The sequence below is a fragment of the Rhea americana genome, unplaced genomic scaffold (genome assembly GCF_003343005.1).
Source record: "Rhea americana isolate MKP2758 unplaced genomic scaffold, rheAme1 scaffold_178, whole genome shotgun sequence".
In the NCBI taxonomy this organism is placed as follows: Eukaryota; Metazoa; Chordata; class Aves; order Rheiformes; family Rheidae; genus Rhea; species Rhea americana.
The window spans coordinates 1,342,648-1,347,146 of NW_028185905.1; positions in this window are offsets into that span (position 1 = coordinate 1,342,648).

Here is a 4,499-nt window from a genome sequence, read left to right on the forward strand (position 1 = left end):
CGCCGGGGCCGCGCTCGGCCGCCGCCGCGGGGCACAGGCAGCAGGAAGCTCCCCCCTCCCCCCCGCCGCCCCCGCTAATGGCGTTTCACACGCTCCCACTAATGAGCCCTGACGCCTGCTGGGCCGCGGGGCTCCGCCGGCGCCCCCCGACGGCAGAGCCCGCGGGGCCCCGGGGCCCCGGTGAGGGCAGCCTGCAACCCTCCCGCTCCGCTCAGCACCCCACGTTTCCGCTGCCCGGACTCGGGGCTCTGCTTCTGCTCCCAGCCCCCCTGTGAAAGCATCCCCCATACGAAAGGGGTCGGCTGGCGGGAAGAGCTCCGGGCAGCCCCTCTGGGGGCTCGGGACCCCCAGCAGCAGCCCCACAGTGCAGGTGCGGGGACAGAGCAGCCCGGGGGGCACGGCCCCTTCCCCAGCACGCAGGGCGCCGGGGCGTTCGGGGGTGCGAGGGCTGGGAGGGGGCCCCCCGCCGCGTTCCCAGGCCCCGCGCAGGTGTCGCTCCCCATGGCTGGTGTAAAGGTTTCCAGGGAAACCCAGCACTGCGGCGCACAAGGAAAACACATCAGCGAGTGGGCTCCGAGGGAAGGGCCTGGGGGACCCGCTTCCCAAATGCGGGCTGCGAGCGCTCGGCGTGCTGCGCAGGCCCCTTACACAGCGCAGCCCCCGCCCGGGGGGGGGCAGGCTGCACAAGCCTGGTAACATGGAGGGGTCTGCAGCCCCCGGGGGCACAGCAGTGTGCACGGCCCCCCGTGTCGCCGGGTGTGCACAGCCCCCAGGGGCACAGCAGTGTGCACGGCCCCCGTATCATCAGGTGTGCACAGCCCCCTTATAACACAGCAGTGTGCATGCCCCCCCAAAAAAAATTTCCCACATGGAAACACCTAAACAGGAACTCTGCAGGGAAAGGGCTGTGGAGCACCCAGTTGGGCACAGACAGTTAAGCTGGGCACTGGGAATGGAGCTGGGCATGAGGCCCTGGGCTGGGCATGGAGCTGAGCATGGGGCACAGAACAGGGCACGGGGCATGGAGCTACGTGTGGGGCTTGGGGGTCTGCACAGGGCATGGAGCTGGGCACAGGGTGCAGAGCTGGGTGTGGGACATGCAGCTGGATACTGTGCCTGGGGCCATCGGGACCTGAGCTGGACGGGAGGAATTGAGCTAGGTGCAGGGAACTGGGCTGAGTGCAGAGCACAGGCTGGCCGTGGGGCACAGAGCTGGGCATGGGGCACAGAGGCAGTTGTGGGGCGTGGGGCTAGTCATGGAGTGCGCAGGCCCTGCCAGCTCCTCCCAGGGACATGTCAGAGGGACTTTCCCCATGTGAGCTGGAGATAACGTTGGATGAGCCAAGGCTTCATCACTGATGGGGCTCACATTTCCAAACAGTCACATGAAGTTTAGTAAGTTTTCATTGGAAACACTGCGCAATGGCACGGAAGCAGTGCGATTACCGCTAACCCCGGGCTGCGCGCTCCAGCGAGCCGAACCTCTGCAGTTTCTGTGCTCCTGCCCTTCTCAGCAGGAGGAGGTGGAGGACAAGGCTCGGCGCTCCCCAGGGCTGGGCAACACAGACTGCAGCACGCTGGCACCGGGTGCTTATGAGACCAGCTAGGAACCTGCATGGGGGCAGCTCTGGCTTTTAAAACCATCCTGTGCAGGTCGTCTTGGGGCCTGTCTGAGCCCTGGCGGGTCACTGGTGTGGATGCCATGGGGAGCAGGGGACCCTCTGCCTCCAGCTCTTCCCGCAGCCACGCACACCATTGCATCCCGCCGTGCCAGCAGGCACAGCTCTGCTCTCTGACCCACGCACAGCCCCAGGCAGACCATTGACATCCCCTACTGAAAGCTCAGCCGCTGCTGGGCCTGGGCAAATGTGCACAACGCACCTCGCTGCGGGGGTTAACCCGCCGCCTGCACCCACCACCCAGCGGAGCGCTGTGAAAGGTTAACGCCCCAGGGCCCTGCAATAGCCCAGGCAGCCTGTGCTCCTACGGTAAGGTCATTGGCAGCTGAATCGGCAGTTAYCTCATCACAGATATTTCAAGTGTAATGGATAAATGGCTGAAGAGTGAATAGCTCTTACTGCCYGCTCCTGCCCTCTCTTACACTAGAGCAAGCGCTGCATCACGCCTCCCATCCAAGGTCCAGGCGCTCCGGTGTCTGACTCCAGCTCAGCCCCTGCAGAGCGGTTCCGTGCTCGGAAACCCGACCAACCTTCGCGGGACGGCAGGCGGCACACCCTGCCCAGAGCTGGGCTGCCGCCAGCGCGGCGGGGGGCTCGCGGCCCAGCGGCCCCTCGTGCAGGCGCCCCTTCCCCGTGCACAGCTGCCTCCGGGAGTGCTCACCCCTCAGCACTGCCTTGCCCCTTTCCCAGGCCCCCTCCTGGGTCTCATTAGCTGACGAGCTCCTGGGTAATGAGTTCTGCGGCCCTGCTGGGCAGCCTGTTCCCACCTCGCTCCGTGTTTAGACAAGTGCTGGAGCACGGTGGGGCTGTGACAGCGCTGGGACGTGGGGTCAGAGCTGGCCCCCGCCGCAGGGAGAGGTCACAGCCCCCCGCCCCGTGGGGGACCCCAGGTCTCTCTGGCCCGTGGCATGGGCAGCGCTCACCCAGGGCACTTATCTCTGGAGCAGAGCCTGCATAAGCACCATGCCTGAGCCTGGGGAGTTCGTGGGCTGCGTGCCACCAGCGCCTCTGGGGACGCACCCGGGGCACCCCGCAGAGCTGCTGCGCGGGTACAGCAAGCCCTCCCCTCTGCTGCACACTCCTCCTCCAAGCTCCATGCACAGCAGCACGTGCTCACCCAGGACCCCTGCGCCCAGTCCCCACACCACGGCTTTGCTCTGCCTGCAAGAAGAGGCAAGAAGGACCCAGGCGAGAGCGCGGCTGCAGTCCCACACATGCACAGCTCAGGCACCTCGCTGCGTGTGCCTCGGCCTCCACCCGGGTGTGGAGGGCTGGCGGGGACGGTGCGGGGAGGCTGTGCCCTGCTTGGGAGAGGGAGCAGAAAAGGCACCGGTGCACAGGATGAGAGCGCCCTACCCAAGCCTGGGCTAGCAGCTGCCTCCCTGATACCCCTCGCAGCATCCCAGGCCTGGAGCAGCCCAGAGCACTGAGCCCTGTGGCCTGGTGCTTCCCGCAGCCACATCGGGCGTGCAGGAGGGAGCAGATCCCCCGCGGCTGAGAGCCCCCCCAGGACGTGCACACACGRGACCGGCTAGATCCTGGCACTACCAAGGCACAGGGGCACTGCTTGCCCCTAAAGGCACCCCAAACCCGGCGCGGCCGCGGCCAACCTGCCCCATCTTCCAGCATAAGTGCCGTGAGGCAAGTGACGCCGCGGGGCCAGCCGGCCTCCCGCGGGCTGCAGGGCCGAGGGGAGCCCACCGCCCCGCGCGGGGCAGAGCCGAGCGGGATATGCAGCCGCGCCGGGAGCAGGGGCTCGGCRGGAGAACGGCCAGGCCAGGCCTTATGGAGTGATGCGTGGGCAGRGCTGAAGCTGCGAGTCTCGCTTGGGGTCTCCAGCGCAGGGTCTGGGGTTTGCACCGCCTGGACCAGGCGTGCACGGAGCCCCGCTGCCCGCGGCTGAGCGGCCTGGGGGGCACAGGGCTGGGCCTCTGCAGGGAGCACAGGCTGCTCCTACAGCTCCTCTGGAGCTCGCAAGGAGCCCAGAGAGGCAGGGCTGCACCTCACAGGGTGCAGGGAGGCCCAGGCAGCACGGCCAGGATGCAAGGACTGCCACGGGACATCCTAGCAAGGCAGCACATCGCTCTGCCCCAAAGGCACTGGCCAAGCATCTCTGAGCCAGTCATATGGAGGCGGGAGCACACCGGGACCCGCAGCCCTCAGGGGCTGTGCTGGGAGCCGCGCAGAGGGCCAGGGGCTCTGTGGGCATTGGCCCTGATGAGGTGCAGMGAGGGGGGCACCCCCGAGGATGCGGGGTGGCCTGGCAGCCCCCAGCGCCAGAGGCAGCAGCCCAGGGTGCTTGGCAGCTCTCCCAGCGCTGCAAGGTCAAGTCCCCACTGCAACGCAGCATCATGCAGGGCCCGGAGAGCCCGGGGCTGCAGGCGGGCTCTGGCAGGGCTGGTAGGCACGTTAGCATCTCTCACGACYGTGTGAATTGGCCCTTGCACACTTCCCAGCGCCGGGCAGCGGCAATTAAGGGCTGGAGGAGTCAGAACTGACACCTCTGCAAATGGGCCCGGCTTTCCCAGGCTCCCGGCCCCAGCCCCATCCTGCGCTCCCCGGGCTTTGACACCTCCGGGCGGCCCGCAGCGGCGTCGCTTCACACCTCGGGCCCCGCATAAAGCCGGGCAGCCGGGGGCTGCCCCGGCGGCGGGCGGCACACAGCCCCGGGCATGGCCGGCTCCCCAGCCCCGCTGCTGCGCCGCTGCCCGCGCCGCTGCCGCTGCTGCTGCCCGCACCACTGCCTGCCTGCACACACTAGATGTCACTGCGCGACCTGCAATGCCGCCGCGCCGCGCAGCACAGCCGCCCGCACACGCG